Raw genomic sequence first — 21,680 nt, 5'->3', positions numbered from 1 at the left:
GCCTTTTCTTCTGTGGAGAGGAATGACTCCGGAAGAATATTTAAAAACTTTGGAATAACCTCAGGGTTTACTGAGCGGCTGTAGTAATGTCTAGGCTCTGATACAGGAGGATTTGATGCCTTAATATTGAACGTAATAAGGAAATGATCTGATAGTATAGGGTTATGAGGTGCGATGGTAAGATTTACCACACTAATACCATGGGACAAAACTAAGTCTAAGGTATGGCCACGGTAGTGAGTAGGCTCACAAACATTCTGTACAAAACCAATGGAATCAATAATAGAGGCAAAAGCTGTTCCTAGGGGGTCACCATTTTTATCCACATGTATGTTGAAATCACCAACAATTATGACCTTATCTGCTGAAATTGCAAGGTGTGATAAAAACTCAGCAAATTCCCTTAAGAAATCAGAATAAGGCGCAGGTGGCCTGTAAACAGACACAAGAAAAAAGGACTGCCCGCTAGCACTTTTATTAGCTAGATCGGGCTGTACACAGTTAGTAATAAGAACTTCAAAAGAGGAGAACATATATCCATGCTTAGGCGCTAGACTCAATAAGGACTGATAAATAGCTGCAACACCTCCCCCTCTGCCTGATGGACGTGACACCTGAGTACCTATGAAACCTACAGGAGACGCTTCATTAATCGCAACATATTCATCAAGTCTTAGCCAAGTTTCAGTCAGACATAATACACTGAGATTATGGTCTATTATCAATTCGTTGACAAGATCTGCTTTTGGAGTGAGTGATCTAACATTTAATAGTCCAATTTTTAAGGATGGTTCACTATGAATAATAGCAGCGTGCCGTGTTTTAATGAAAATTAAGTTATCCACATCAATTCCACGGTTACCTTTACGTTTGGCATAGATGCGTGGAACAGACACAGTCTCAATATAACAGATATCAGATTCTAGTTTAAGAGTATTAATTAAAGGGGCTTTTGAAATACTATTTCTGTTAGCTAGCTCTGAAACGCACCTTGCAGACAGAGGCGTAGGCCATATGTCTGGGACACAGGTATAAAGAAACGAGCAGGCAAAAACATAAGGTTAGAAGCCTGCGGCCTGGCCGGTGCCCTGCTGGAGTGTCAGGATCTGGCCTTATTAAGACTAGCAGCTATGTTGTTCGATAGGACACGAGAACCTCTCCAGCTCGGATGGAGTCCGTCTCTCTTCAATAGGCCAGGCCTTCCCCAGAAATCAGGCCAATTGTTAATAAAGCCTATGTCACTAGATGAGCACCACTCCGACAGCCAGAGATTTAGCGAAGATAGCCTACTGTAGACCTCATCGCTCCTATGAGCTGGAAGCGGGCCAGAGCAAATTACTTCCCGACACATATTTTTAGCCACTGCACACACCGATATAAAATTATTTTTGTTTACCTCCGATTGCCTCAATCGGATGTCGTTTGTGCCGACGTGGACAACAATCCTAGAGTATTTACGTATTTACTTTTAGCCAGCACTTTTAAATTTGCCTCAATGTCGGTGGCTCTGGCCCCAGGAATACACTGTACTATGGTCCCTGGTGTCTCTAATCTCACGTTTCTCAAAATACTATCCCCTATGATCAGGGCTTTCTCAGTAGGTGTGTTACTGAGTGGGGAATATCGGTTGGAAACGCGAGTTGGGTGGTGCTCGGTGCAACTATGTTTCTTTGGTACGGTGATAAAATCGCCCTGCAGCGAGGACACTGGTGGCGGAGAAACACTCACATCTAAACTAGCATCCGGCTCGGGTAAAAGGGAGTCTAAGAAAGTCTCACTCTCCTGAATCTGATATAAAGTCCGGATACACGTCTCTAACTCAGCTATTTTCTGTGCCAATTCTAAATTAAGCTGACACTTAGAACAAGTACCATTACTAGTAAAATTGGCAGCAGAGCTAAGACTAAACATGCAACAAACTATGCAGGGAATGGAAGCCATGATGCGCTCTTACCGTATTTTTTTCAGTTGTTCGCGTCGTTCGGTTTACAATTTGTAATGAGATTGTTACGTCGGTTACGTTGGTTACGTCAGTTACGACGGTACCGGAAGTGAGAGTACGAGAGGGATGGAAAACACGAGGTTGTATGCTAAGAGTTTGTTAAAATGCGTTACGTGCAATAAAAGGTTGAACAACGTGAAGAGCATACAGAACTTCTTTTCTATAAAGGTAGACTAAAGAAGAGTTTATCACATGGTGTCAGAAGATGGCAAAGTTTAGTCCACCGGAGAATTTCTGCTTTGAGAGGCCGACGGAGTGGGCGGACTGGAAGAAGCGCTTCACTCGCTACCGCATAGCTACGAAGCTGGATAAGGAGGAAGGCTGCGTACAAGTGAGTACCCTCATTTATGCACTGGGAGCCGAAGCAGAAAACATTTTCAGCTCGTTTGTCTTTGGGACAGACGAAGACACGGACTATGACATTGTTATGGGGAAGTTCGACGCTTACTTCATACCGAAGCGTAACGTCATTCATGAGAGAGCCTGTTTTTATCAGCGGGTGCAACGCGCTGGAGAGAAGGTAGAGACATTCATCAGAGCTCTTTATGAATTATCGGAGCACTGCGATTTCGGGACCCAACGTGAAGAGCACATCAGCGACCGTATCGTGGTGGGAATCCAGGATAAGGAGTTGTCTCGCAAACTGCAGCTCGTCCCCGACCTCACGCTAGCGGCGACGATACAGGAGGCCCGTCAGCTGGAAGACGTGAAAGCCCAAGTCAGCCGGCAGGGTGAGGCGGCATACGCTGTGCAGGAGGTAGCGCAGGGGCGCGAAAAACACACAAAATGGCGCGGGCCCCACCAAAATAAAAACGAAAACAGAGGCTTCAAAGACAGAGAGCACAGCAAAACGTGTGGGAGATGTGGCAAGACAGCTCACAGGAAGGAGGAGAAATGCCCTGCAGCTAAGTCTACATGCCACAAATGTAAGAAACCAGGACATTGGGAGAGGATGTGCAAAAGCAAAATGGTGAGTGAAGTTACTGGCCGGGAAGAAGATACAGCCTACTTTCTGGGCTCAGTGAACAGTAAACTCACAGGCAGTGAACAATGGACTGTACAGCTAGATATTGGTGATACACCGACCAGGTTCAAAATAGACACGGGGGCCGATGTGTGTGTAATGAGCGAGGGAGCCTTCGACACATTAGAACCAAAGAGAGAACTGTACCAGACTAAGACAGTACTGAGGGGTCCAGATGGCAGCCAGTTAGACTGTGTAGGCCAGTTCCAAGCACACGCTACACATAAGGGGAAAGACTATTCATTTAAGGTCTATGTAGTCAAGGGAGGCACAGTGAGTAACCTACTCAGCCGAGCAGTAGTGGAGGAGATGGGCCTGGTGAAAAGAGTCCATGCAGTCCGGATCTCAGGAGAATTCGGTCTGCTCAAGACACAACCAGTTAAAATAGTGCTCAGGAAAGACGCACAGCCCTACGCCATCCACACAGCACGCAGAGTCCCCATTCCCCTTATGGAGCCAGTTAAGCGAGAGTTAGAAAGAATGGAGGCTAATGACATCATAATGAAGGTGAGCGAGCCAACTGAATGGTGTGCACCAATGGTGCCAGCCCCAAAGAAATCTGGCAACCCACGCATCTGTGTGGACCTCAAGAAATTAAACAAGGCTGTAAAAAGGGAGAGATTCATCCTGCCGACTCCAGATGAGATCACCGCAGAACTGGGTGGGTCGACAGTCTTCTCCTCACTGGACGCAGCGGCAGGGTTCTGGCAAATCCCGCTCGATGAGGCCAGCCAGAAACTGACCACGTTTATCACTCCTTTTGCCAGATACTGTTTTAAAAGACTCCCTTTCGGTATCAGCAGCGCCCCAGAGATATTCCAGAGGAAGATGGTAGAGACACTGGAGGGCTTGCAGGGTACGGCTGTGTATATGGACGATATTATTGTCCATGGGAGAGACATGGCAGACCATGACCAGCACTTACAGAAGGTCATGGAGCGGCTGGATGCCGCAGGACTGAAACTGAACACTGAAAAGTGTAAACTGAGACAGACAAAGCTACACTTCCTGGGCCATGAGATTGACGCAGAGGGCGTGCGGCCTGATCCAGCTAAGGTGTCAGCCATCAGGGAGCTTTCTCCACCAGAAGATGCCTCAGAGCTCAAAAGGATTCTGGGCATGGTAAACTACCTGGGGAAGTACATCCCCAGGCTGGCCACAGTGGGACACCCGCTGTACGTGCTACTGAAAGACAAGTCGGCATGGACATGGGGTCCAGCGCAGCAGTCTGCGTTCGAACAAATCAAGAAGCTACTCACCACCTCACCCACCCTTGCATACTACGACGTCAATAAGCTCACGGCAGTCTCTGCCGACGCAAGCAGCTATGGGGTTGGTGGCGTGTTGTTGCAGCTCCATGGGGAAGACTGGAAACCTGTGGCGTATTGCTCACGCCGCCTGAGTGATGCTGAAACCAGATACGCCCAGATCGAGAAAGAGTGTCTGGCAAGCGTCTGGGCCTGTGAAAGGTTTGAAAAATATCTTTATGGCCTAGAGGGGTTCAAGCTGATCACAGACCATAAGCCCCTAGTCCCGCTAATGAACTCAAAAGACCTAGATAACGTCCCCATCCGCTGTCAGCGACTGCTAATGCGACTAATGAGGTTTAACCCCACAGCGGAGTACGCGCCCGGCAAGACTCTGGTCGTGGCGGACACTTTGTCTAGGAGCCCCTTGAGAGACAATAGTCAGGACACACACACAGACATAGAGTGCTATGTCGCATCAGTCATCAACGGCGTGCCAGCTACAGAGCAGAAGATAGACAGCATCCGCACAGCCACGGCAGCCGATGATAAACTCCAAACCCTAGCCAGGTATATACAGTCAGGATGGCCCGTTTACATAAACAATGTGCATCCATCTGTTAGAGAGTTTTTTGCAGTGAGAGGAGAACTGTCAGTATATGATGGGTTCGTGACTAGAAGCAACAGAATAGTCATTCCAGAGCAGCTGAGGGCAGACATATTAGACCGAATACATGAAGGTCATCAGGGCCTGACTAAATGTAGAGAGAGAGCGAACACCTCAGTATGGTGGCCAGGGATAGGATCCCAAATCAAGCACAAAGTTTTAACATGTCAGACATGTCAGGAACAGAGAAAGAGCCAATCAAAAGAACCGCTTATCTCCACACCCCTTCCAGATAGACCTTGGAAGCGAATCGGGATAGACTTATGTGAGCATAAGAAGCAGAGCTACTTAGTCATCTCAGATTACTATTCACGCTACATAGAGATTCTGCATATGGCCACTACAACCAGTGCTCAGGTAGCCATAAAGCTCAAAGCTACATTTGCTAGATATGGAATAGCAGAGCAGGTGGTTAGTGATAATGGGCCGCAATTCTCTAGTGAGGAATTTAGGGCGTTGGCCCGCGAGCTAGACTTTCAGCACATAACATCTAGCCCGCACAATCCCCAAGGGAATGGGCATGCAGAAAGGGCCGTGCAAATAGCAAAGGGAATCTTAAGCCAGAAAGACCCCCTTCTAGCGCTTATGAGCTACAGATCGACTCCGAACATCAGCACAGGTGTGAGCCCTGCAGAACTGTTGATGGGCAGAAGAATCCGCACAACCCTGCCAACCCTCGACAGCAACCTGCGACCCAAGTGGCCAAGCAGGCGGCGTGTCGAGGCCAAGGATACAGCAGAAAAAAGAAAACAGACATACTACTACAATCAACGCCATGGGGTGAGAGATCTTCCAACCCTACGACCGGGGGACCGCGTTCTCACTAAGCTGGACAACCAGAAGTCCTGGATTACACCTGCAGTGGTGACCAATGAGAGCATCACGCCGCGGTCCTACATCATTGAGACGGAGCAGGGAGCTACGTTCCGCCGTAACAGGCGCCACCTCCAGGCGGTGCCTGCTCCGAGATCATCAGTGCCGGACGCCACACTCACACCTGCTTCTAACCAACTGCCGGACACACCACCATGTCCAGAGGCTGGTTTCCCTGCTCAGGCCGGTCCTTCAGCCCAGACCAGGAATACTCCTATAGGAACTGACAGGACAATATGTACCAGATACGGCAGGGCCAGTAAACCAGTTGAGAGACTAAACCTGTAAAGGGGAAATCCACTGTTCATACATTGTTTGGGGTTAGGTTGCCTCCGTTTCTGAAAAGAAAAAAAAAAGAGTTCCAGAAACAAGTTGTCAACAAATGTTTATTCACTTGCAGTGGGAAAGAGAAGAATAATTGGAGTAAAAGAAATATATATAGCCTACTGTAATTGGAGTGAAGTTATTAGTTATTATACAGTAAGGTAAAATGTTTGCTAAGGTGAACTTGTGGTCTTAGAGTAAATCACTTCCTTGATTATTTGAATGTTAAGCACTGAGCAGTTGCACTGAGGGGAAAGGAATTTAAAGGGGGAGATGTAATGAGATTGTTACGTCGGTTACGTTGGTTACGTCAGTTACGACGGTACCGGAAGTGAGAGTACGAGAGGGATGGAAAACACGAGGTTGTATGCTAAGAGTTTGTTAAAATGCGTTACGTGCAATAAAAGGTTGAACAACGTGAAGAGCATACAGAACTTCTTTTCTATAAAGGTAGACTAAAGAAGAGTTTATCACACAATTTACTTTGGCGAGTAATCCGGAGAAAGTAGTAAGGTGCTTATGATGCTTACTTAGGTTTTGTTTAAACACAAAAGCCCAAGATAGTGTCGATACACACTTGAAAGCACGATATTAGCCTGTAACAAAGTTTTCAGAACTCCTCAATTATAGGCAAGTAAGCCTTCATATGTATTAGCTCTTGTCCTTGCAAATTAACCCAATAATTAGTCATTATTGATTTCTGCTCAATTCCAGTGGCATCTCCCCTACCTCCACTTGTAATGCTGCCAGTGATGTTGTTTTAATGGCTCCACAACATATTCTTAATGCTCGAGTCTGAATGCTATTCAATGTTTTTCAGTATAGTTCTTGAAGCAGATCCATACACCACACACCCATAATCTAAACTTGATCTAATCAAATTAATATACATGGTTTTCAAGTCTATCAGCTCCCCACACTATACCAGTCAAGCATCTAATCACATTTATTACTTTCTTACATTTAGTTTCTATTTTATCAACATGACATTTCCAAGTTGATAACGTATCAAACCATACACCAAGTGATTTAAATATACCTACTCTCTGTAACCTCTTGCCATATAGTTTCAAGGAGATATCCTCACCAACCCTTTTCCTGGTAAAAAAAAGCATTGTTTGTGTTTTATCCACAGAGAACTTAAACCCCCATTTAAATAACCAACAGCATACCTGATATTCCTTCCTCTTTTCCAGAGAGCCCCTTCATCAGCAAACGACTTACCTATATCTGGCCTTACCTGACTATATACATCATTAATCATAATTGAAAATAAAAGTGGGCTAATAACACTCCCTTGTGGTGTACCATTGTCAATTTATCCGATAACGTATTTCCAATCCTTACTTGGATAGACCTACCAAATAGGAAATCTTTAGTCCAATTATATGTCCTTCCTCCAACCGCCTACTTATCAAGTTTAATCAATAGCCCCTCCTTCCAAATCATATCATATGCCTTCTCCACATCAAACAAGACCAGGTTAAAACCTAGTATATGGCTGGACCTAACACACGTGATCCGGCCGACCAATGGTGTAACTTCATAACTCGGCGGACCAATGGTGTAACTTCATCACTCACTCATTCACTCACTCAGTCAGTCACAGACATTCGCGTTTGTAGGGCTGGCCCCGCTGTTGCAGTCCAGCCAAAAACACAGCCACAACTCCTTCCTTATTTGCTTGGGCTTTACATATTTCAGATTCTAGACATACTAATGGATCCATTGTATTACGCCCTCTTCTAAACCCACTTTGATATGGAAACAGCAAACCTCTACTCTCTAAAAAAATATGTCAATCTGCCTGTAATCATCCTTTCCATTATTTTACATATGTGTGAAGTTAGTGTAATTGGTCTATAACTAGAAAGATTAGTTGGATCTTTCCCTGGCTTGGCTATTGAAACAGTGACTGCCTCTTTCCAACTAACAAGTAATTTTCCCTCATCCCAAACCTTATTATAGAGTTCCAATAACTTCCTTAATGATACTTCACTCAGATGAGCCAACATTATATAGAATACATTATCTTTCCCTGGTGCAGTCTTTCCTGACTTAGCTATTGCCCTTTTCATCTCTTCCATAGAGAATGATACATCAAGTATACTCTGATTATGTTCTCTCCTCTCAAGAACATTTGGATGCATCTTCTTCATTTTTTGTCTCCCCAACTTTCCCTCCTCTGTTAAGTTATCTGAGCTATGAACCTAGACAAATGCTTGAGCCAACATCTCCACTTTCTCTATATTCTCAACAGCCAGTTCATTTCCCTTCTGAAGTATTGGTAAAGACCATTCTCGTCTTATCCCCGTCATCTTTTTAATCATACCCCATATTTTGCCTATTGGTGTTGTCCGTCCAATATTTGTACAAAACTCTCTCCAGCATAACCTTTTTGCTCTTCTAGTTGTTCTTCTCACAATAGCTTGGGCTAACTTATAGACAATCAATTTCTTAAAACAATGTGATTCCTTTAACAACTTAAACGCTATATTTCTATTTTTGACAGCCTCTTTACACTCGCCATTCTACCATGGAACTAACTTCTTCCTCTTACTTCCAGTACTACTAGGAATAATTTGTGATGCTCCTCCAGTTATCCCTGTTATTAGGTTATCATTGATTACATCTACTTGAGCATTCATTTCCATACTACATAACTTCTGATCACACAATACTTGAAATACCTCCCACTCCACTTTATCAAACCTCCACTTCATTAATCTATCATTTTGTATACATTCATTTCTGATGTCCATTTTTATCAGAATAATGTAATGGTCACTACCCACTGTGTTATCAGCCAACACCTCCCAATTAAAAGTTGTGGCTATACCATTAGATACCAGAGTCAGATCTATAGCCGATTCATTTCTATTTATCATATTTATCCTTGTTCCCCTCCCATCATTTATACAAACTAATCCTTTAACATCCAATAAATCTTCAACAACTTGTCCATTACAATCTGTTTTACCACAACCCCATAGGATGCTGTGAGCATTGAAATCCCCACACCAAATCAACCTGCTCTTCTCCTGTCCTATTTGATCCAATTCTTCCAACTTTAGTTTCTTGCATAGATTATAGAAGTTCACAATTACAAAACTATTTCTTTCTACCCATATTTCTACAATTACAACTTTTAATTCTGTTACACTCTGACTACTTGAATAAAAAGATATTTCCTTATATGCTAAACCTTCTTTTATGAATGCAGCACATCCTCCCCCTTGATTACCTACCCTATCTTGTCTGATCGAATGATATCCTCTGAGAATTAAATCTAAATGAGGTTTCAACCAGGTCTCTTGAATACATATAATATCAGGTTTAACATCTAATTCATCAATACATTTCTTAAATTATTGACCATTGGCAATAAGGCTCCTGGCATTCCACTGCAGAGTAAGGAATACCATAAAACTAATCATCAATGTTCTGGGACTGGCCATCTATCGGACGTAACATCTCATGAATCAGCTCAACACTAACATCGGTTATTTCCAAATACTCTCCTGCTGCATCTACTATTGTCTCGAGTCTTGAGCTTTTTCTGGTTTGTTGTATAGTCACATTAATAACCTTACAGATGAAGGCAACAAAACTGAGTTTATCAACAATCAGGGTATCTCTTGAAACTGCACACTTATGTGAACATTTATTAGAGCTTTGCTTCTGTAGTCGTATCTGCGGCTGAGCTAGCTTGGAAAATTCTGTGATTCTGTGATCAAACTTAATAGACGTGCTGGGGCCACGGTTGACTCACCTAACCTGATCTCCTCTCGACACCTTCCTTATTGCTTCAGAATATGATACTTTACTCAAAACTTTGTATCGCTGGACCTCTCTCGCCTTCCTCTGCACTTCACATCCAAAGTATGCTGCACTGTGTTCACCACCACAATTGCAACATTTAACCATAATTATTGGCACCCCTAACAATATTGTAGTAATCAAACAACTTAAATTGGCATACAATTTTACTATTTGTACATTCAGTCTAAAGGAACTATATTGTGTTATTCCATCACTTCAGTTTCACTAAAGAAAAATAGAGGTAGCAAGACTGCAATCCTTTATCAACAGCTGGAAAAACTGCAATAATTAGAAGAGCCAGATGATAATTTACTGTTACAAATATGGTTAATTGGTACAAAAAAGACATTAAACGTTAAACATACCATTAGGGACCTAACATAATTGAAATAATAAAAAGGTGAAATTGGAATAATTTTGCCTAATTTGCCAGTCAAAGGAACAAGTGCATTGTTCACAGACTGAATAAGATGGTGATGAAGTTCATCCATCATTGGAAAACCAAATAACTTGAAAATGAATTTCTACAAGTCTGGTTAGTCAAAAAAAGACATAAAAGGCTTACCATACCACTAACTGTAGGAAGGTGTAAACAAGGAACTTACTGAGCCAATAAAAAAACCAAGAATCATGGTGTTCCACAACTTGGAAATTATGGAGGCATAAAAAGGGTCACTGTTAAAATTTCAGAATTTGGGTAGTCCAAAATTAAACTTGGCCTATACACTACTCTTGAATGCGAACACCTTTGGCCAAAAAACAAACCAAGAGGAGCAACCAAACCTCGATACCTTACTGTCCAATGATTTTGGAAGGTGGGTCATTGAAAAATTTTGGAGATGTTTTGCTGGCAGTGGTCCTGGGGCACTATTTTAGATCAATGGCACAATGAATTCAATAAAGTACCAGGGAATTCTGGCAGAAAATTTGGTTGTCTCTGCTAAGAAGCTAGGACTTGGTCATAGGTAGGTTGTCCAGCAGGACAATGACTCCAAGCATACATCAAAATCTAAACATAAACGCTTAAGTGAAATCAACATCCATGTTTTCCAATGGCCATCTCAGTCTCCAGACTTAAATTCCATCAAAAACCTGTGGTCTGAACTTAAGGGGGGAGGGGGCGCGAGGGGGGTGGGGGGTCCATAAGCATAAACCCAAAGAGATCAATGATTCTGAAAAGTTCTACATGGAGCAATGGTCAAAAATCTCCCCAAATGTGTTCTCTAACCTTATCACAAATTATAGGAAAAGACTCATGGCTGTCATCTTTGCCAGGGGTGTTTTCACAAAGTATTAAACCAGGGGTGCCATTAATTGTGGAACCTGTTTTTTGGGGAAATAATTTTTATTTAAAAAATTGAAGACTTTGGTTGATTCCAGTGAATCATTAATCAAGCACACTAGTTTACACATGTTGGAAAATAAAGCTTATGTCAATATGTCAATTATTTTTAGTTTAGCATTTTTTCTTAGCATTTTTTGTGCATATTTATCAAGGGTGCCAATAATTCTGGAGCCCACTGTAGGCTTTCTGTTTTCATGCCCTGTCTCTTGCAAGGGAGCCTTTTCAGCTCTGTTACTTTTCCCCCTTTTAATTTTTCCATTATGTCTTCTGTGATCATTGACAGCAGAACACCACTTATCACTCCCCTAATCTTCGCATTAGCACCAGGAACGTGACTTTTTATACTGATATCATTCAGAGATTCCATTTTCAATATTTTCTTCCTCCTGACGCTGATTAGCAGCAAACACCAAAAGTCTCCTTTTGTTCAAAAACCTTGCAGGTTTGATATCTCCAATCTCATTCTTGATAGCCTTGGTGAGTTGAATTGGATGAAGTTTGTTTCCTCCAGCATTTCCCCCAAACACAATCATGACTTTCCATTCTTTTTCCCCATTCCTCTTTCCCTCATTTGTCTTCCTTCTCTTGACTTCAGTTTGGCCATTCTCCGATTCACTTCTACTTGATATTGACTTTTTCTTCCTTGCTTTTTTATTTCTCACTTCTGTCCAATCCATGTCTAATTCAGACTCTGCCGAACTACTCGTTCCAGTCTCAGCATTCACAAACTCCTTACGACCTGAACTCCTGCTTTATGCAGCTCTCCTGCTGCATAAAGAGCTCCTAACAAAGTGCAGCATAAGCTATGGTGGCTCGAACAGTCAAAATTAATTGTCAAAAAAAAAAAAAAAGGATTCAATTGAAGTGATTGGATTGAAAAAAAAAAGCGTGATTCAAATGTATTGAATTGTTTTTAACACTTTACTGTACCATTAAAGTTCTACCAACACACTGACAAAAAAGAATATATCTATTTAATTAGAGAATACCCCATAAGTAGAGGTTTTGCAGATAAATGTTGTGTATCAACTTTCTGGGTTTGTAGCATGACATTGTTATTGAACTAACAAAGGCAATATGTACCTCAGTTATTTTAACATAAATACCAATTATTTCTTGATGAATATAATTTATATTCAAAAATTCTTTTTCTTATCATACTTCATATACAAATGAGTTACTTCCGGTTCATACTTCAGTATGTGTGTTTACAAATTGGTGTATAACTTCTTAGCAATTAAATTCCAGTCTATGCCCTCTAACCAAGCATTATATTTCTAGTATATCATTGTAGGGTCACTATTTGTTTATTTTAGTCTAGCTTGAATCTGAGGTTAGATTACATGCGCATGCATTACACATCGACCAAATTATGTGGACTGGCACAATCACACACCACTATCATGTATTTAACATTGACTTAAAATTTTTAACATTAACGTTCTAGTTCAAGACATCGGGGTTGAGCAAGACAACATGGGCTAGTGTGACTAGCTAGTTAGCTTAAAGCTCCTAAAACAGCACTTCTACTTCAAACTCTAAGATGCTTTGTACATAAGGGCCCCATTCATTGTCTGTACAATCTCGAGTGGAATTACATTAAGTAATTCTTCAGAAATGTACATTCCTACATCTATACATGTAGCTGTAATGTAGCCTATGTCTCATGATGACATAGCCTGTGTCACACGACCAAGCTGGTAGGCATCAGGCCTATAGCTGAGAGTTGGAGTTTAACATGGTATAATTAAACTATAGAAATACACTGTTTTATTATTAGCCCATTAATTGATGTTGTTTATCCCGTATCTACTTTTCGCCTTTACCTCCTGGCATTGCTTGCGAGATGCATAAATTAAGGGGCTGAAACCTTGAGTCGCATGGTCCATTGGGTTATGGCAGATTATGTGCAGCCATCTTGAATCGCAGGAGGAAATTGGAATGCCAAAGTGAGAGTGTAAACCATGACATAGACACAGCAAACGTGTGAGACTACGTTGCTCAAACTTTTCAGTGGGTCAAAGGTTTACATACACAAGTTTACATACGGAGATCAATCTAACCGCAGTGCTTTTTTAGATCCATCCCGAACCCACCACCCTCCACGACAACAAGGAAAAGGAAGACAAGGCAGGGCAGACAGGAAAACACTAGGAGATCCCCTGGGGAGAATTATCGACCAATGTCCAATTGCCCGTAATCAATTTGTCCAATTTCCCACTTAACGAAACTCACACCTCGCTGCTGAGTAGAGGTTTGTCTTTTTCATTGACTAATCATGTTAATCCTTTTAAACTCAAAGTATAAATTCATGCGACAGTTGCATCTCAAACATTTCTTCTCTCCATTGAACAGAGCCACCAAGTATAGTAGGCCTACTACAGAACCACAAACAATTTCTAATTCAATGAAACCAACTCAATTTGCCTCCAAATCAACATTTAATCCAACAACCAATAATAGTCCCATTATATACACTTTTGACAAGCTGGTTGAACAAGATTTGGAAAAAATGATAAAAAATGACTGAGGCCCCAAATACTCCAACCTTACATCTGATGAACGAAACGCATTAAAGAACTCCAAAACAACGCTGAGATTACCATTCGCTCTGCGGATAAAGGTGGTGCAATCGTTTTTTTGGACACACAGCATTATAACCAAAAAATGCTGGAACATCTCAACAGCGAAACCTATGCAGAATTAAAAAATGACCCAACAAATGAATACAAATCTGAGATCGACGATCTGTTAAAAATGGCTTTGGAATCAAATTGGATAGCTAAAAGGGAACATGCCTATCTCACATGCCAATGGCCCATCATCCCTATTATCTACACTCCTGGGCAAAAAAAATGGGTCGAGACCAAAATGGCAAAAAATTAAGCTTTTAATGGTCTTAACAAATCATTGATCAGAAAATTAGCAAGAATTAAACAAATACACTCCTGAGACCTTCTGTGCCACCATTTGCTTGTTCACTTTTGCTGCAGTGAACTGTTTGGGGAAAAGCTAGAAACAGGGTAAACAGTAGACAAATTAACGTAATGTCAAATAAAAGAGTCATGTTTTGTATTTGGTTGCATATCATTTGCATGCAATGACTTCCTGATGTCTGTGACATATCAACATCATCAGAGTCTGGATATCTTATTTTCAGGTTGTCCTACAAGCGATACAAAAACTCTTTGCATTTGAATGGATCTCTATGGGAATTGGGGGGTGGGACTAGTTCAGCTGTAAATTATGCTAATACAGTATGGAACACATTTGGCTAAATGGCTTTAAGTCATCAAGGGTCCAAGGTATAAAATGAGCCTCAAACCACCGTGCTACTGCCAGATATGCAGTAGATACTACAAGCATTGTTTCTCCTGAATATTTTTTCCATTTATTTCAACAGGAAAATTAATCAGCAGAAATAATGCTTGTAGTATCTACTGCATATCTGGCAGTAGCATGGTGGTTTGAGGCTAATTTAATAAATTTTCCTGTAAAATTAAAGTAAAATACTGGCAGCTGTGGTCGGTAGTATTTTACTGTATTTTTACAGTGTCACTACCGTAATTTATTTCAACAGTTAATTACTGTAAAACTTATTACAGTACTCTACTGTAGAATGTGAGGTTTACCATGTAATACTGTAGCTAGCCTTTCCAGTATACCATACACATAGTTAACAGTAACAGATATAACACCTAACAGTTTCTAACTGTAGTTTACTGTAAACTACTTAAGTTTTCTTTGTATTAAAATTTATAAAAAAACTACTGTGAATTGCAGACATACTGTAAATAACAATGTGTCTAATCTCTGTGATCCAGAATTGAGATATAAAAATGATCAGCTCTGCAGTCTTAAAAATGCATAACCACTAAAACACCTAACACAAAAGAGGATAAGGCAAGTGACATTTTTATGGAACGGAACATTTATTGAAAGGCAGCAATGTATGACAAATTGCAGTCTATTAATATGTTTTAGAAACCAAGAGAAAATAATTTTAACTTATTGTTAAAAAAGAAAACTAAATGTTTTTCTTTTTTGTCTCAGGACAAATTATAGTCTATTAATGTTTTAAAAAAACAAAAAAAAAAAATTTTAAACTTAAAATTTAAAATTGTAAAATGTCTCAGGGCGTCAATAATAAACTTATTAGTAAACTTATGAATAATATTCTGAGCTGCCTCCAAAATGAAGTTGTTAGTCTAAACATACATAACTGCTTAGTGAACTGTGCAAAAACCTTTTGTTCAATGAAACAAAAAACAATATACAGTAATGTCAAAATGAAACAGAGCTTTTCCCCAGTTCACTGCAGCAAAAAAGTAAACGAGCAAATGGTCTCAGGAGTGCATTTGTTTAATTCTCGCTAATTTTCTGACCAATGATTTGTTCTTAAGACCATTAAAAGCTTAATGTTTTGCCATTTTGGGCTTGGCCCAGGAGTGTACAGTCTTCCGAAAATTCATGAACACCCCACGGAACCTCCTGTCAGACCGACAGTGTCAGGAATTGGATCACTCACAGAACCACTATCCAAATTTGTGGATTTCTTCCTCAGAGAGTATGTCAGTACACTCCCCTCATACCTTAAGGACACCAAAGATGTTTTAAACTGCTTAAACAAATGCACCGTGAACAAAAACACTTTATTGGTTTCATTGGATGTCCAAAATTTATATGGATGCATACCACAGGAAAAAGCATTGGAATCAGTCACATACTTTCTCTCTAACCGTAAGCCAACAGACCTCCCCCCAACACGTTTCTGCTTGAACTGCTATATTTGGTATTAAGCCGCAACTACATGAAATACAACTCACGCTGGTATTTACAGCGAGTAGGCATGGCTATGGGCACTGCGGTTGCGCCCTCTGTTGCCTGTTTGGTTGTCGGCAGGTGGGAGCAAAATGTGATACATGACCCTACCACTAACCCTCATCACTCTAAAAATAATTTATGGAAGAGATATATTGATGACATTCTTCTGCTTTTTGATGGCCCCCCAGCTGAACTAACTGATTTTGTAATTTACATCAATAACAGCTCACCCCTTCTCAAATTCACTTCAGAATCCAGTTCTACAGAAATATCATACTTGGATTTAACTATCAGCAAAGATGCCTACCTCACTCACGTTTATGAGTTGTTTGATCAGTTAATGTATATTTGGGCTCAGCACTCCTCTTCATTTTGCTGGTTGATGTGCACTTTTTCCTATCTTCAATATTTACATACACTTTGTTAGTGTATTTGGTTTGCTTAAGTTGTTGTAAGGGTTGGGGGATGGAGACCAAGCGCAACCGAACAGGGATCTTAATAAAGCGTCTCGCTAAAAGCTGAGCATGCCACAAAATCTCTTGAGATTGAGGAAGGGTAAAGATAAACAAACAGAAATGACTACTACTCCACGGGAATATCCCAACTAAATAAGGGAACCTCAAAAGGAGGACTCTGAACCAAGGGGGAGGAGCAGATAGGTTCGCCAAAACTCAGAACGAAAATAAAATATAATAAACAATAGCCCAATGGAGCGAGCTGATGCAGACCCAACCTCTGGGCACTGCACTCAAAAAACTCCGTAGCTCAGAGAGAGAGAGGACTAACTGCACAACTCGCAGAACTGATCTCCTCCTAATTCTCTACCCTGTGACAATCCTGACTAAAGGAGTCACGGACGTGCTAAACCAGATACCTCCCTTATAGAATTTTCACACAAGAGATTATTAACGCCTATGGGAATAATTCTTGGACGTGAACTTTATATAAGGTACAAAGCACTGAAAAGCACTGTTTGGTTACCAGTACCGGCTCTTGTGTGTAGATGACACTAAAGCGCCGTCTTTCTGTGAACCCACACCTGTGTAATGTTAGACAGGTGCCACAGCTAACGCAATCAACACGCCTGCCGAGCTCTGAACCAATCAGCTCGGAAGAGGTCTGTAGGCAGAGTGAATTCTGCATGCGTACGGACCATTAACCCAAACGACGTGACAAAGTCTAATTAGAGAAGCAGGGGTGGAAAGGAATAGAGCAGAATGCTCAAGCCACCTAAAACCATGACAGTTGTATCAAATGCTTGGGGTAGCCTTCCACAAGCTTCTCACAATTCTTTGCCGGAATTTCTGCCCATTCCTCCTGACAGAACTGGTGTAACTCAGTCAGGTTTGTGGGCCTCCTTGCTCGGACATGCTTTTTCAGTTCAGTCCACAAATTTTCTATGGGATTGCTTTGTGATGGCCACTCAAATACTTCCACTTTTTTGTCTTTAAGCCATTTTCTTACAACTTTAGAGATACTGGTGGGCAGATAAAATTTTCTCCTTTGAATAACCAGTCACGACGAGGCGTATCATATAAGAAATGATGTATTTCTGCAAGAGTCCGGTACCTACAAACAATAAGGTGGATAAGGCCTGAACTGAAGAAAGCAGGGGCGGACCCTGCTTTTATAAGCAAAAAAGTGTTTTAACAATAACATGCATATTCTATATCTGATTGGTACATAGTTATAAGCATATAGTAAGATTTAACGAAGGAAATGATTGGCCGTCTATTCATATAACATGAAATAATAAATAAGCACCTGGTGACCGTTTAGTCTCAACCAAGCGGCCAAAACCAGACTTCGTTTTTGAAGCTCATTTCCTGGTGTTGTAGTTCCTGGTTGCTCACTAGCGCCACTACGGATGGCTCCAGTATAGGTGTTTTCATATCCGGTTTCCATGTAAGTCTACGGTACAAATGTGATCAAATTACAAAGTCAATAATTTTTTCTCACAATAACAAATAGTCATAATAGGTGTATTTTATTCGTCTTATGACTGTCCATGGGTCGATTTCATGATTTATTGCGTCATTTGGGCACAGTGCCAATATTTGTTCTGGACCAATGAGGTACAGCTTGCGTCACTTCCGGATTACTGCGGAGGACTGAGCTACAGTAAGGGCTACAATCTGTGGTCACTGGGGTGGGAGGTGGCGTCTCTTGGCCTTGACATTGCGGCTCCGACCACGGTCCACCTGTGCGAAGTCAGAAAATGCAGGCATCCCATTTTGTAGTGGCTTCATTATAGCGTGTGCTATTTACAGCTGCACTAGACGACCATAAAATAATCCTCCTCTGAAGTTTTGCGGTAGCCGAGTCATTTTTACTATTTCCTTTAGCCCACTTAACCAAATAATTCGTTGGCAGAAAGCGTAATCAGCTAACGCTTATTTGCTATATGTGGTAGTCCAATAGCCTATGCTAAAACAGTTCGCAACTTCGGCTACCAAGCCATTTGACTAGCTAGCTAACCCTAACCGGAAAATATTCCATCTGTCAAACGTGTTTGACGGCTTGTCAGTCGTGTACATTACGTAAATGTCTACCTGGGCTAGGCTGCACGAATGTGACAAAGCTAGAAGCTAGCAAGAAAATAATATTAATTAGAAATTCAATGTACATTATTTTTGTCTTTATGCAACAGGTGCAAAGTGCGTTGTCATATTTACACGCCTGTAGATCAGTTATTAAAATACTTGGTAGATTTGTTAAACACCGCTGACAGTGTTAATTTTTATTCGGTAGAAAGTGACTTGCGACGATCGGTCAGCTAGCGTCACCCAGCAAGTGAACACCACAAACGACGATGGAGTAGCTAGTAGCAGTTACTGGCTCATTAACTGTCTGTGGCGAAAACCTACGACGATAACTTGCTCGGTTAACAGCAGGTCTACCATCCAGTTATACGAAAATTAGCCTAGTCAAATCACCAGTAGCCTACACATCTCTGATTGATTGACCATCAGTGTGGTCGATGTTCTTCCCCTGTGGTTCATATTGCTAATGCGTGAGCTAACCACGGATAGCCTACCTAGCTCACTGGCAAGCTGATACGCTAGCTAAGCATATTCGTTTTGCTGAGAAACATAAATTGAAGATAACTGAACATAATTGTATTATTAATGCCATACATATAACGTGATTACATGACACAGTACAGTCACGGATGGAAATTAAACTCCGTAAACATGTGATAATATATTTCAAAACAACGGCTGACAGTCAGCTAGCCTCAAGTTCGTTCAGGTTGATGGGCTTTTCCGCACCGGACTGTCAATCACATTGTAAAAATCACAAGACCGCTTAACTCTATGGTTTTGGCTCCAAATCGAGAACATGGCCGCGCCCGCCATTGAGCTTCAAAACGTGTTTTACAGACCCACGGAGAGGCAATGGGTGACGTCACAGTAGCTTTGTCCATATTTTTTACAGTCTCTGGTCTCAACAGGCTTTTAAATCATAAATAATTGTTTAGACTTTAATCTATCAGTTGCTTTCAGAGTCCTGGGCAGCATGGTGTCATAGCCGGTTCCTCCCTGGCAGGATGGCAGGGGGAGGATAAGGAGAAAGGCCAAGCTCACCAGTTTGGACTTCGAGAAATGCACATGAGACAGAGAGAAAATAAACACACACACATGGACACACTTATAGGCTGTATTGTTGTTGGAGGTTCGGTGCCTGGAGACGGAGGGGCCCTGCTGCAAGGCCTAGGAATTTAGTGTTGCACAAAATTCTAGTTATGCTAGAGAAAACTCTCCCTTCAGTATGATGAGGATCATAGTCCTGCTGGAAGACCCAGTTGTGACTAAGTTTTAACTTTCTATTTGACGTCTTGAGGTGTTGCTTCAGTATTTCTAGATAATCCTCCTTCCTCATGATGCCATCTATTTTCTGAAGTGCACCAGTCCCTTTTCCAGCAAAACACCCCCACAACATGATGTGGCCACCCCCATACTTCACAGTTGGGATTCTTTGGATTAAAAGCCTCACCCTTGGGTCGTCTGGGTAGTGTAGAGGTAAAAGCACTTGCCTACCACTGCAGAGACTCGGGTACTTGGTCAGACATTCCTACAAACACAGTTGGCAGTGTTCATGGGTGGGAAGCTGGTGAGGGCATGACTCCTGATCGTTGCATTAGCGACTCCTACTGGTTGGTTGGGGCGCCTGTCAAGTGGGGAGGGGATCTGGGGGAGATAGCGTGAACCTCCGCGCATTATGCTCTCTCAGTGAAACTCCTCGCTGTCAGGTGAAAATAAGTGGCTGGCGACTCCACATGTATCAGAGGAGGTATGTGGTAGTCTACACACTCCCCAGACCAACAGAAGGATAGCGCATCGACCAGGACTGTAATATGCACGGGGAATTGGTATAACGACTGATATTGGGGAGAAAATGGGAGAAAAATGGCACACACAAAAAAGCCTCACCCTGCTTCATCCATACATAGTGCTGATCATTTTGGCCAAACAGTTCAATTTTTGTTTCATCTGACCAGAGAACGCTCCTCCAAAAGGCTAGGTCTTTGTCCTGGTGATCAACTGCAAACTTCATTCTGGCTTTTTTATACCAGTCTTGGAGTAGGGGCTTCTTCTTTGTGCAACAGCCTTTCAGGCCATGGCGATGTAGGATTCTCTTAATGGTGGATGTAGATACTTTAGCACCTGATGCCTCCAACTCCTTCACCAGTTCCTTTGTTGTTGTCCTCGGGTTCAGTTGAACCTTTCAGACCAAAGTTCATGTATGCCTCCTTCCTGAAAGATTCAGTGTTGGTGTGGTCCCAAGATGTTTTATATTTGCATACAATTGTTTGTACAGATACCTTCCGTTGTTTGAAAATTGCTCCTAAGGAGGAGCCAGACTTGTGGAGGGCCACAAATTTTTTATCACACTTTGCTGAGTTGCTTGGATTTCCCCATGATATCAAGGGCAAAAAGACAGCGGCTCTTAAGGTAGGCCCTTAAATACAGCCACAGGTGCCAATTAACTCCTAATTATGACAATTAGCCAATCAGAAGCTTCTAAAAAAAGTCATTACATCAATTTATGGAATCCTCCAGACTGTTTAAAGAGATAGTCAACTTGCAAACTTTTGACCCACTGGAATTCTGATATAGTGAATTAAAGCTGAAATAAATCTGTCTGTAATCCATTGTTTAAAAATTAACCCTGATGTGAACAAAGTAGATGCCCTAATTGACTTGCCAAAGAAATGTATGGTAACATGAAATGTGCGGAGTTGTGGAAAAACTGAGTTTGAAAATCTTTCGCTCACGTGTACGTAAACTTTTGGCCTCAACTATTGGATCCCCACTTTTTCCTTTTAGATGGCGGCACTTGCGCCTAACTAACTAGCGGCAAGCTAGCAAGCCACCTGCTTATTGAAATATTGCAGAAAGTTAGCCTGCGTTAAATAGCCAGTTTACGTGTTAAGTTTCAGTTTTTCAGTTAGTTTTAATGAGTTTACGAGTAACAATACGCGCCACCTATCTGCATCGATGAAATGACGAAGCGTAGCTTCTGTTACCTACCGAACGAGCTTGCTAGCT

The 21,680-nt window shown here is 41.6% G+C and overlaps 1 long non-coding RNA gene across 1 annotated transcript in view; it reads right to left on the bottom strand.

Annotated features, from left to right (window-relative positions):
• The window catches only part of LOC135233773 (uncharacterized), a 392,830-nt gene that overhangs the window by 243,802 nt on the left and 127,348 nt on the right, over positions 1 to 21,680 (bottom strand). The gene's annotated exons all lie outside the window — the stretch shown is intronic.

This window comes from Anguilla rostrata, chromosome 10 (assembly GCF_018555375.3).
Source record: "Anguilla rostrata isolate EN2019 chromosome 10, ASM1855537v3, whole genome shotgun sequence".
Classification (NCBI taxonomy): Eukaryota; Metazoa; Chordata; class Actinopteri; order Anguilliformes; family Anguillidae; genus Anguilla; species Anguilla rostrata.
This window is presented reverse-complemented; position numbering and strand designations above follow the sequence as displayed.